The sequence below is a fragment of the Tamandua tetradactyla genome, chromosome 4, assembly GCF_023851605.1.
Source record: "Tamandua tetradactyla isolate mTamTet1 chromosome 4, mTamTet1.pri, whole genome shotgun sequence".
In the NCBI taxonomy this organism is placed as follows: Eukaryota; Metazoa; Chordata; class Mammalia; order Pilosa; family Myrmecophagidae; genus Tamandua; species Tamandua tetradactyla.
Window position 1 is genome coordinate 133134355 of NC_135330.1, and position 14245 is coordinate 133148599.

General features: G+C 33.6%; 1 protein-coding gene across 3 annotated transcripts in view; it reads right to left on the bottom strand.

The window, feature by feature from the left end:
* The window catches only part of LOC143681402 (protocadherin-9-like), a 616391-nt gene that overhangs the window by 161102 nt on the left and 441044 nt on the right, over window positions 1-14245 (bottom strand). The gene's annotated exons all lie outside the window — the stretch shown is intronic.

A 14245-nucleotide genomic window follows, 5' to 3' on the forward strand; every position in this document is an offset into this window, starting at 1 on the left:
CATTCTACCATACACTCCATTTACATCTCTAGTACATTAAATGCACTCTTTGGATGTTACTTCTCCAGCAAGTGAAGTGTGTTATCTGCAAGAGCTCTGGCTGACAGAGAGCTTTCTCTATAGGCAAGAGTACACAAGCAGCAGTAATAAGTCTGAATCTCACCAGTTTTCACGAATTATCCACCAAAGCTTAAAGGCAAGTTCTGTATTCCCAAAGCTGTAAAAAATTCAAGAGACTAATGTGGGCTTTTTGTTTTTTATTTTTTTTCTACCTCTTGAAGGAGAAGATGATAAATAGGAAAACCATCTAAGAATAAATTGAAGGAAAAATTATCTTTAAAGAATTCATAGTATCTAAGTTGCAAAGCTAGATAAGTTTTAAATAAATTCTGCTATTTTAACAGAATTAGATTCTCATAAACTATTATTGAAAAGGTATTTCAAAAATGCATACTTGCCATGTTTTAACTTCAGTGGTTTATTTTGATATTGCTGAACGCAAAAATAGAGCTTCGAAAGATAATAGAGAAACTTAACAATAATACTTTTTTGGAAGAGAAACCATCATTTAGCTGGTTTTTTATTTTAAATTCCATTATTTTGAACTTATATAGTTTTTATTTTAATGAATTAAGAAAGGAAAAGAGTAATAGGGAATAATGAAAAGTAGTAAAAAATGTCTATAAAAATTTTAAAGTACATGTTTTGTGATTTTTCAGTACTACATTTTTTCTCTACTATAAAGTTTCTGGGTTTCTACATTATAAAACTTAAAACTATCACATACCCTAAAATTATACCTAGCTGCTAGTTGTATATGCAAATAGCAAGTTAGAATCCCATTAGTCTAGAAGAGTCATCTATTTGGGTTCTTAATCCAAGCAAGTGACTTTTAGACAATTGTATCTGATCATGTCCACCTCACAAGTTTACATCTTCTATTTCCCAAACTTAAAATGGGAAGAGGAAGGATTCTACCTCCTGCTTCTACAAGGTTTCTTGCCTAGTGAACAATATATGACTGTCAGGACTGGCTGCTACTATACATAGCGACTGGCTTAGCCTCTCCTGTGAGTACCTTGAAAAAGCTGCATGGAAAAATAAATAAGCAAAATGTTAGAGATGACTACAAAAGTCCCTGGATAATATCCAGAGTACATGAGTAGACCCCTAAGGAAGAATGGGAGAGAAGGGATACCATAGTAAATTCTAGACTTTTAAGGAGAAAATACACATTCTTCTCTTCTATATAAAGCCACAGATGTTTCCAGTTAAAGGTTATTTTTTAGGTCAGGTCTTTAATTAATGAGTTGAAGTGTTCAAAAAAATGTTTTTTCCTTTGTCATTGGTCTATGGACCAGCATTCTTTCCAAAGTAATGGGGATATGATGGAATAAATATATGATAATGAACAAATAGATGAACTCATCCAAAGTATGTAGTAAATTATTTTTTTGAACTCTCTAAATAAATAAATTCCGTACTCCAGACTAATATTCTATTGACCTCAAAGAACAAATTTGCCTTTAGTTTGTTGTTTTTTCAGTCATACCTGAACTAATGCATCTTTTCAGATGATATTAGTAATATAAAATATTAATTCAGGGCCGGCTATCGTGGCTCAGCAGGCAGAGTTCATTCCTGCCATGCTGGAGACCCAAGTTCGATTACTGGTGCTGGCCCAAGCAAAAACATATATATATATACAAATTCGAATTTAAGCTATTTGAACTACCATGCCACATAGTGGTACAATGTTTGCTCATCATTGCGTTACTTGCTTTCAGGCTGGAGATTTAACCACTGACCAAAAATAAATAATAATAATACATATTAAATGCATAATTTACCTTCATGATTACATGTATTATGTTCACAAAATGTGTAAATGGTAGTTCCTAATTCCAGCATAGCTCCATGATATTTCCTTTTTCAGTTTATACAGCTGCAGGAACTAACACATTTCATTAGGGCAAGCCAAAAATACATGGCACAAATGCCAATTCAACCCTCTGGCTCTTTCTGAAAGCACATCAAGGAACTAACCATACTCAACAGAAGACTAAAACAGATAAGAAAGATAAGTAACATGTAAGGTCAGCGTGAAAAGGAAATAATTCAAAATATGTTGGTTGTTGTTTATCTTTCCTAAAGTCAAGAGATTCAAGAGAAGGCTGCAAACTCAGTGAACACAAATACAAACTATCATTCATCCCTTGGCCAATGGATGAAACTATTTTTAACTTTCATTAATAATGGAGTTTCTTTGATCACAGAGGTCGTAAATTTTTAATTCTCACATAATCTTTAGAAATGTGTGACACTGTTCAGTTTTAAGTTTCTTTTGGTCTGAATGAATTATTTCCTGCTACTGTTAATCTTGAGCTTCTACATTCCAATAAATTAACAAGTGGGAGGAATTTTTAAATGTTCATGATTAACAGTGACAAAATGCCAACATAATGAATACTGCTGATTTTCATGTATTCTTTATCTTAGAATGTAAACTGCAAATTTCAAAAACATTTATGGACTTTTTACAACTATACATGGCAAGATTTTACATGCTGATTCTTTTAATTAAGAGATTTCTTGGTATATTTATGTCAAGTTTGATTTTATGATTTTTAAAAAAAATGTTTAAACAGTATCTTGGGTAAATATATAGCTCCAGACACATAAACAAAAATCCTTAAGTAACATTATGCCTCTCCTTATAGAGTCTTATCCGTCACTCTCCACGTCACATTTACACATTTGCAAAGGTAGAAAATTATTGGTCATATTATCCCCTGATTTCTTGGAAATTACAGTAAACACTGTTTAACAAATTTCAAATCCTTTGAACATTTGCTCTTTCTTGTTTAAATTTCAATTTAACAAGGCAAAGACTGGTTAAAGTCAGCTTTACAAATTATTTTCCTCCGCTCCCAATTCACCTGTTTATCTCTAATCCCTGAGTGGTGCGAGGCTGATCCCCTAATCTGTTATTATCTGATTAACTGAGAGCTGTTGTGCCCCCGCAGAGATGTGGTCATTCTTACTCTCCAGCACATTAAGAATTAATATTTACCCTTACTGGACCTTTTAGCCTCCACAAGAAACTTTAACAAAAGCCGTGCAAATTCCTATCCAAACTATACTAGGAGGATTAATAATAATTCCTTTTGATCAGAACTACTCAGTTGGCCAGCAGTGGTTTCCATGGTAATCAGGTGGTAGACAGGCCTGAGACTGATTTCATCAGTTGTAAGACATCATTAGAATTATCTACATGTCTAATTATAACTTACCAAGATTGACTTCTACACAGCAGAGCTCAGAGGCACAGGAAATGAAGTTATGATTTTTAACTGTTAGAAAGCTTCCACATGGAAAGAAATTATTTCACCTTCTTCAATAAGACCTTTTTTCTTTCCTGCCAGGAATGTTACGCATTAGGGAAGAGATACTTTGAAAAGGATTTTTTTATGAGAACTTGAGCCAAAAGCGAAGAAAATTTCACTGAAAGTTTATTGTTCTGATAGAAAAAAATGATATAATCCTGGAGGGCTTAAACTTTAGAAATAACTACATAGTTAGAAAGAATTGTGACATTTAAACAAACATTAAAAGAAAAATGCTCAAGATATCAGGTGTGTGTGTATTTGTATGTGCATTTTAGGTGAAAATACATGCATCCTTTTATGTTTGGGACAGGAAGCCCCGCAAAGCTTTACTCCATTGTCCAGCTAGTAACCCTAGAAAAATAGTCTCCAGCATTTGATAAACTTGCCAGCTCAGCATTTAATCCTTATATTAAGGCAAAATGCACTCTTGGAAATTTAAAAAAAAAGGAAAATAACTCAGTCAGAAATTATGATATAAAAGAAGCATTAAGATTTTGTAAGTTCATTCCAAAATACAGCAATTCATGTAAAAATGAGTGTTACCTGGAATTTCTAAAGCTTGAGTACTCCAAGTAGAAACTAGCATTGTCAAGAAGCTAAAAGCTAGGATTTATAAGGGATATTAACAGATCCATGCCACATAGGAAAAGAAAGACCCTAGCACTCTGTTCTGCAGGTTAAAACACACACTAGACCTAAAATGAGGCAGGTGGATGTAATTTCATTTTTCTTCTCTTGGGCAATGACTGAAGATCAAGGAATCATATGTTCATATTAAATGAAAGGACATTTATGTGTCTATCATGCTGAAAACCTAAAAATTATAGTGTCAGTTAAATATTGGAACCCTTCCATCTAGTGAAACAATAGGCTCTAAAATACATATAATTCTTTCAGTTTTATTCTACTATCTGACAAAATTATTAAAGTAAAATTAAAAAGGATGAAATGGATTTCTATGTCAGTAACACCTTCTATTAATAAACCAGCTGTGGAGATACAAAACAAAAGATTATCTAAAATTTAACTGGCGATTTGGGCTTTTTAATTATTAAGTTAACATTTTCTTCTAGACATTTTAGGTTGTTCATACTCATAAGTCTGTGAGCCTGACAATGATCAAGTGATTAAAGGATGGTTTTTCCTCACAATCTGGGAGTAATTTCTTTTTTTCCAAAAATTAGGGGAATAAAACAAATGCTCATCTATTTAAGATCATAAATATTTGATAAATTTTATGCAGTATTCTTTTTGAGGCCCTTAAAATTGTTGGAAATTCTCTAATACAGTTTTTAAGTTGCAAAACAGACATCTTTTATCATTTCATAATTTGAACACATGTATTCGGCAATAATATAACTGGGATATTTGAGGCTAATATTAGGCTTATAAATTGCACCGTGTTCATAACAAAACATCGACACTTTAACAGAACTGGGAATAATTAGCACATATTATTATTCTAAGCCAGAGAAATCTGCCCATGCTCATACCAATTTTCCCAAATTTATTTGTGTCATTTTGTTTCCTCTTTGCAAATACTGTCTTATTTTGCAAAAATTTCTACTTAAGGTTTTAATATTTTGTGCCCAATTTGTTCTTTATGTAGTGACCAGGATTAAGTTCATTTTATCAGTCTGCCACTTATTGTAGTTCTTTAAAGAATGCCAAATACATAAAAGATTTTGTAACTTGAAAACAAAAACAAAAAATGTGGTTATCTAGGATAAAACTCAGGTGCTTGTTAGAATAATTTGAACAAGTGATACTTGGAATTAAACAAGTTAAAGCTTGGTTGTATAATTTGTAAAAACTGCAAGGACAAAATAAAAGCTTAGATCCTGATTTTGAGTATATGTTTAACATATCGCTAATTTGGCTCAGCGTCTTTTCAAATACTGAAAACTACCATGTACTGACAGTGCATCTGAGTCATTCTATCAGTTCGGGGAACTACAAAATGCTACCTCTTTCTCATTAAAGTGAACCTCACCATAGTCATTTATGCCTTAATCATTTAGTCATCGCGCTGTAATTAGGTCCTAATTGGGTAATACTGGACTGAAAAAGTTCCTTTGTTTTCTCTTGTTATCCAGGAAAAAGAAAATAAAAAGCTAGTGGGGAATTTAGTTACTGGCTATTTGGAAAGGAGTTTTAGGCCAAAATAGACACAAATTAAATCCAAGAAAATGGTGGATTTGGGATGTAAAAAGCCTCTATTATATAATATTTATGGAGGACTTAATGCAGGAAATTTGCAAACTTTTGTGAGAAGTGGCTATAGCACTTTATTTTTGATGGTTCAGACCCACAGAACTCTGATGACATCTGCAGAGAAACAGCCATTCATTGTGTGCAGTGAGTGTGTGCATGCACTCCACGTGCATGTGGGAGATAAACTAAGCGAATGCTGCATTTCACATTGTAAGGGTCAGATCCTAATTGGAGTTCTGTATTAGTTCTTTTCACTACATAGCAAAAGGACATTGCAACGCTTTAAGGAAAAGATTCAGAGAATTTTAGCTAGGTTAACCCTAGGATTAAAGAAACTGAGTTATGAGGGCAGGTTAAGCCTTCATGTAAAAAAAGAAAAAAAAAATATATATATATACACACACACACACACATTTGAAATTCCATGTGCAGAACTGTCTTGTTAATATGTATAAAATAACATACAATTTTGATAATATTACGTCCAACAAACTGGGAAAGATATTTAATCGTGTGATAAACTAAATTAGACCACATATTAAAGGTAGCACATTAATGAAAGGAAAGCATGTCGAAGTACAGCAGGCAGGGAAATCCATTTACTTTTAACAAACAGAAATTAAATATTACTGCCTACTATTATTGAGTTTTACATAATTTCTTGCAGCCATACAATCAAGTTATTAGATTTGTTTGAGGAAATCAATTAACATATGTTGTAAGATCTTCCTTGAAAGCAGAAACCAATTCTTACTGAACAAATGTCCAGCATGGAACCTTATCAGTTTCATTTTGGTACTTTCAGTTCCCTTAATAGTCCAATTCTTTTTTAGTTTCAATCAACTCTTCAGCCCCCAGCAGAGGTGAGAAGCCTTTGAATATAAAGAAATTAAATAGTGCAGACAGTTCTCTTAATGCGGCTCAGCAAGGGACAAAAGGATAAAATCATCCACTCCTCCCACTGAGGCTCATACAATCTTCTATATAAAACTGACTTGAATTGAAACAGAGGGGGAAGAAACTATATCTAAGGTGCTTTAATATTAAATGTCCAATTAGTCATTGATATCTGAACACCTAACTAGGAGAAGGTCTTTGGAATGTTCCATACAAACAGGCAAATTAAAAAGTGAAATTGAATATCATTTCATGATTGTTTGCCATTCAATGACAAGGTTAAGTTCAAAGTGGTTCTTTCATCTTCCTTTTTATTTCTCGTTATTATTTCTTCCTGTCTGCCTTCTTCCCTATTTTTTTTAAACTATATTCAGTTAAGAATACAGATTAATTTTGAGAGAAAACAGTGATCTGCATCTGGTTTTCTGTTCTGCCATGCTTAGTTGTAGGACTTTGAGCTTGTCACCTGTGCTCTGTCTTCTTCCCCTGTGTTTAGGATATAATGGAGATACGAATACTTCCCTAGGCTATGTCATAGGAGGTTATGAAAATCACACATTACAAATACAGGGTAAGCTTGAATAGAACTTTTTTTATTAAAATAAATAAAATAGATCAAGGGCTGGTCTGGCAGGGTTTTCCAAAAGAGTGAAATAATTGAAGCAGATATATTTAATTATATACATAATGCTTTTGTAAATCTTTCCCAAACTAATACATCACAATTGTACATAAGTGAAGGCATACTATCTACAATATTGTTTTACCAAATATGAGTATCAGGCATCTGAAAATGATTCTATTTAAGAGAAAGTTTTCCTATATGCACTAATTGCATTAATTTTATATAAGTAACATTTGTGAGTCCTAGAATATAAAACAGTTGACTATTCTAACTGTACTTCATGAACTTTTTCTAATATACACAATAGATAGAAATACTATTTTGGAAACTACCATTATAAAATAAAGGGAAGACAGTGGAAGAGTCCTCTTCAATCTTTCTAATCATTCACTTCGAAAGAGTGTATTTTTTCAAAGAATAAAAACAATGAAAAATGTAGACAACCAAATTTGTTCCAAGCAATTTTCAGTAGCTCAGTTTATTTTACCCATAATCTTTCAAAACTGTACAAAATCTAGATTTTGTGCAATCTAGTCAATGACAAAATATGCAAATTAATTGCCAGCTTACAATAATTTAATAAAAGATACTTATGGTGTACCTATTATCTGTAAGGTATTAGATTATATGCTGTAAAATCTAAAGATCAGTAAGAAAGACTGTCTGCTTTTAAAAATGTTTCATATCTAAAGATCAGTAAGAAAGACTGTCTGCTTTTAAAAATGTTTCATTCTTAAAAAAAAAGTTTCATTCTTATGAATTTGAGAAAACAAGCACCTTAATAATGGTAATTAGATAGGATGCTATCTAGAGACCAATGCCCAAAGATCGCTGCGGAGTCCCAAGAATGGAAACACTTATCCAATGGTGGGAGGATACTGCAGAAGCATTGAGAAGAGGACTGGGCACTTGGAGAGCCTAGAAAGATCTATAATATTTCAATTGGATGAGACTGAGAAGCCGTAGGGAGGAAAGAATGAACAAGAGTTAGAACACACAAGAGCATCTTAAAGAATATAAATAGTGTTTGCTGGTATTTTCAAGCAGAGTTGTGACATTGCAAATATTTCATAGTAATCTATATTTTAGTTAATTTATATGCTACAGTTTTTGATAGCTTAGGAAAGTAATTGGTATTAAAATTCACTCAGAAACTCTGTATTTCTAATGCCAGGTCTAAACTGCACAAAATGAATCAAATGACTTACTTCTCTACAATAAAATTCAGGAAACCTATACATCTAATTTAGAGCCTGCTGGTTTAAAAAAATATTTTGCAGCATTGTCTCAACAGAGTGTGCTTTGATATAATTTACCTGAACTGGGTTTGTGAAGTAATAATGAGGCTCCATTCTTTCATGTTAACATATACAAGCAGCTACTATGGTAGAATTTTAATATGAACCTAAGCATAAGAATAACTTTAATTTTAATATGCCTTTATCTCCTAAATTAGTATTTACTTCACATTTTAATGCTATTACTAATTAGTTTAAGAAATTTTTCTTTATAATTATTTATATAGAGTAATACTAGAAACTTTTTTACTCACTGTTCTTCTTTGCTAGTTGCCAGAATGCAATACACCACAAACAGAATGACTTTCAAAATGGGGAACTTAACCAGTTGTTAGTTTACAGTTCCAAGGCTGAGAAAATGTCCCAATTAAAACAAGTCTACAGAAATGTCCAATCCAAGGCACCCGGGGAAAGATACCTTGATTCAAGAAGGTCAATGAAGTTCAGGGTCTCTCTCTCAAGTGGAAAGGCACATGGCGAACAGTTTCTCTATCATCGGAAAGGCACATGGTGAACATGGTCAGAGTTTCTCTCTCATCTGGAAAGGCACATGGTGAACATGGACAGGGTTCCTCTCTCATCTGGAAGGGCACATGGCGAACATGGTCAGGGTTCCTCTCTCATCTGGAAAGGCACATGGTGAACACGGTCAGGGTTCCTCTCTCATCTGGAAGGGCACATGGCGAACACGGCATCATCTGCTAGCTTTTTCTCCTGGCTTCCTGTTTCATGAAGCTCCCCAGGAGGCATTTTCCTTCTTCATCTCCAAAGGTCATCAGCCAGTGGACTCTGCTTCTCATGGCTATGTCTTCTGCTCTGCTCTCTCTCTGAATCTTCAGTTCTCTAAAATGTTTCATCTTTTATAGGACTTCAGAAACTTATCAACACTCACCCAAATGAGTGGAGACATGCCTCTACCTAATCCAGTTCAACAACCACTCTTGATTAAATCATATCTCCAGGGAGATGATCTAATTACAGTTTCAAACATACAGTACTGAATAGGGATTAGAAGAAACAGCTGCCTTTACAAAATGGGATTAGGATTAAAACATGATTTTTCTAGGGTACATACACATTTCAAAGCAGCACATCACTTAGTGCATTTTATATTCCAGTCACTTTCATAACCACATATGTTTACAAATGAGAAATCTAAGGTTCAAAAAGATTACATGAATTTCCCAAAGTCAAAAATCTAGAAGTGAGGCATGAAAGATTAAAATCCACATTTTTTATATCTAGCTATCTAGCAAGTGCTCTATAAAAAATATTATATATATTCTCCAGCAAGTACTCTATAAAAAATAATACATATAACACACACTACCATACATGGAAGTCATCTGGAGCTATAAAGCAGAGATCCCATTATATTTCCTCCTTGCTAGACTAATTAGCAACTAAGAATGAAATTTCACACAGAGTAAAGACAGTAATAATGATAAGTACCCTTTACAATAATTCTAATAATGCTGACAATATTTCCTTAGCATCTTTTTTTATTTATTTGTCTTTAAGCTTGGGCAAGGGTTTTGCCTGTCATATAGCCATTAATTCTGAAACAGTCTTTTGGATCTTGATTACTCTTGCGTCTTTGGTGAGCCTTTATAAGGAGGGATCATATTACTGTAATGAATAAATCATTCTCTATCACTCACATCTGAGAGTAAGTTACTTAATTCTTTAGCTGACAGCAAGACTGCTGAGGAGAGGCACATAGATAGACACCGTGGGAGAAAAGGATGCTTTCTGGAAAGAATAGTTAAGGACACCTTAACTATTCTAATAGCATGGCCCAGAATTGGCTTTTGTTAAGGACCTCACTACTATTCAATCATATTATTTAATATATATCATATTGTATACTATGCTTGACAGAGCCAAAGCATATTATTAATTACCTCTCTGCAAATAAAGTCCTTTTTAAAAATTTTCAATTAGGCCAAAATTTTAACATTTTTCCATGGCCCAAACTCAAAACTTTGGATGGATTTTTTTATTGTTCCTTCTCCACCCCCATCTCTAATATACATCCAATTCTTGAGGATCCTATCTTTTAAGTGTTCTAGGACTTGTCTACACTGCCACATTCTCACTGACCATATTTGGTCCATGACTTCACTACTCAATGCAACATTCTACCGGTCTCTGAGTGCACAGGAGCTGCCATTGTCATGATACCACTTTTCTAAGAGCCCTCAGTGATTTTCTCACAGCTTCTTGAATTAGGTACAAATTCATGTGACTGGCCTCTGAGAAGCTCCATAAATAGAATTGTGGAACATTAGAAATACAGAGCAAAACATGGTCCTGGTCAAGTTGGGAGATAAAATTTACCTAATTACATGGCAGTGTAGATTATGGTAGAATGTGTTATGTGATAAGCTGGAAGGGCTTAATAGCGTGCAAGAGTTAAGAAAAGAAGGAAGCGACACCCAACATAAATCTTAGCATTTTCTTCTCTCTTTTCTGTGCTTATGTAAAATCTTTTCTTTTTTTTCAATCTGATTCCACTCCTTCATTCCAAAATAGTCTCAAATCTAACTTCTTACATAAAGCTTTCCCCAAAAAAGTGAGCTGACCTTGAGAGCTTCTTTTCCCATTGGCTGCCACGTGCATTTTTCCACATACTGATAGTCTATGTCACACTGTTCTGTAAAATTCCTTTTACAAGTCCCATGTCTCCAGGACTATAATGTGTCCCCAGGAAATCACAAACTAGTTCAAATGCAGATTCAGGTTCATTTCTTTATTCCCCCCAGATTCTAGTCCAACGATGAATTACTTTTTATTGTGCTAAACTAAACACTCTTAAAGTTAATTAAATCAGCTCCTCTTCCCAATAATCCTCCAACCATTGTGGGCCCCCACAGGGACATCTGTGGCAAATGTCATTTTGGAGGCCCCTTGCAGCCATATTTCTGTAGTGGCATTGGGCCCAAGCTGGGCTAATCAGATACCTTCTGAGAAGTTGGAATTAGGATAACAATGGATTCCATTTGGTCTGAACTGGATTTTGTGACAAAAAAAGGAACTGCAGCTGTCAATGTTATCTTCAAGCATAATGACAGAGCAGGAGAGAAACTGGTTGGCAGGGAGGGAGAGGTAAGAAAGTGAATGAAGTAGATATGTGTGGTGAAATAAAATGAGAGCAAAGTACTTCGAGAGCAGCAAAAAGAAAAAAAGTTGTGATTGCTCTTACCATTCAATCTCTGAGGTTCATCTTCATTTTGTGGGACATATTCACATCAGTGTGAAGTATATCTAAGTTTTTTTTTTCTTTTGGTTTATTTTGCTTTCGCTTAACTTGGTTTCTATTATTTGCAATTAAAATTCCTTAATTAATTTATGACAAATACCTAAGACCACTATCTCTCACAATGTAACTGAATATCATAATCAAATGCCATTTTTTTTTTTTTTTTTTAGTTCCTAGGGCTCCTGTCAATCATGTCTCCAATGGTAAGAACATGGGAAACTGGTAATACAGAACAGCCAGCAGGCTGGAAGACATGTGTCTGTTAAGGTCAGCACATTTCTTTTGCCTCTAGTCCCACTCCCTGGTGCTCACATTTTGTTGGTGGTAGTGGTATTTTAATTTTCCTTGAACGTCTTGGGAGTTGAACTGGCCTTGGCCAGTGCTAACATCGAATGATGTTTTGGTGAAAGACGTGAGAAACCACACTGCAGGGGCAGCATGAGAATGTATTTCTAAATACATTTTATTTTTAATATAATTTTCTACTTTCTTTAAATCAGCTTAATATGAGACTTTCAATTTTTTTTTTTTTCTTTTGCATGGGCAGGCACCCGGAATCGAACCCAGATCTCTGGCATGGCAGTCAAGAATTCTACCACTGAGCCACAGTCACATCACCAAAGCCTTTTAATTTTTAATACTTCAGAGTAGTCAGAACCATTTTCTCCAATATGTTTGCAGGGTCTAAGAACTGAATTTGGTAAACTAGTGATGCAAACATCAAAAAACATATTTAAAATTTAGTACTAAACTTCTATAGCTTTTTACCTCTGTAGAGTAAGGTGATTCATTTTACCAGCAGCTGCCATGTCACGGGCAGTTCAAAATTATTAAAAAAAATGCATAAGTTCAAACCTCACTAGACTAGCACTTCAAAGATATTATCATTATTAATAGGATTATGTAATTTTTTACTGCACTAAGGATTTTGTAGTTGAAACTATATAATGATTGCCCAAGACTTTCTATGCATTTAAGGGCTAATTTCATGTAGATTTTTTAATAGAGATTTTTAATTATTGCTTTACCTAGCTGTTTTGATCTTCAAAATGCTTTGTACATACTTGCATATAATTTTTTTGCACACTTCAGAGAAAATTATGACATAATATATATGAACCTATAGCTATATAATTCTATAAACATAACAGTAATCACGGTATTAAGCTACACTTCAATGATTTCTCCTTGAACTCATAGATATTACCAATTAAGAGAAAATGATATTATGTTAAACATTTGGCAGGTAAAGTTGTTTCTGGAACAGAAAAGGATCACATGTCTGAGAGCTACCAGCTAAAGCAGAGAATCCAGGGATGATCTCTAATTTTTTAAATCAATAACAAGTTCTTTATTCCCATGTTTCCAAAGTACTATGCAATGAGTAAGATTTGCATACCTCATTTTTAGTAACTTAGTAACAAAAATAAATATTTTACTGCAATTCAACTCATTGTCAACCAAAAGGAAATCATAAATGTTCTTAAAATTGAGGGAATATTTCTTATTTATGTTTGAAATAATGATCATGATTGTTTATAGAATAAATGATAATTGGTTTCACTAAATGTAGAACTTTGGATATAAAAATCTTCCAATACCTTATTTTCTTTCTTTTTATTTTTTGCATATTTTGGTCCTTTCTGATACAGATGTTATCATAATTTCATTCTGAACCAAAGTACAGCCACTGGTCTGGAGGGAGAAAAAGTGTCCAGAAAAAGAATTCTTTTTTTAAAGGAATACATTATGTTCCTAAAAATAACATGTGTCTACATGGTAGTTTCTTTTTAAACCTTTTTCTTACAGATGCACAAAAGTTTGTATCTTAGCAAATGAAATGGATTACAATGAAGGGGGAATTAGCAAACCTGAATTTCGCCAGTATCAGATATTAAATTAGTACCTATAATATTTAAGAATCTTTATACATGCACTGAACATGTAAAACACCTGACAGTAATAAACATGTCCTAGGGACCTTGTTTCTCTATTTATCCAGCACAAAAACCAAATTTGACTTCTTAAAGGATGTGGGATGAGCTTAAGAAGTTGTGCTGAGGGCAGGAGCCATCCCCTCCTTACTGGCCAAGGGGAGGGCCTGTGAGAGACATTTGGAGGCTGTTCTCTTTATACTATAAAGACACATTACCTAAAATTATGACGAACTTGAAGGGCCAAACAGGACCCAAAATATTTCCTCTTTTGGGAGAGGGGGCAAAGATTGGGGCATTACTGGTAAAGTTTTCTTTCTTTGTGGAAAATATAATCTTCATATATCATTTTTGGCAAAATGTAGGGAAAAGAAATTTATGAATATAAATTAATCCTACCTAAGAACTTATTAGTTGATCCCTTCTATGTTTGTAAAAATGATCAGGTTTCTAGTTTCATATGAGTGAATTTATTTTAAATGTAAAGAGAGGAATTTTTTTATTCCATAAGTACTTTAGGATAGCAATTCTTTGAGTTTATTCCCTTCATATTTTTATATTTTTAGATGTTTGCTTTTTCTTTTCATATGTCTCTATAGTTACACAAAATGGCAAATATAAAATCA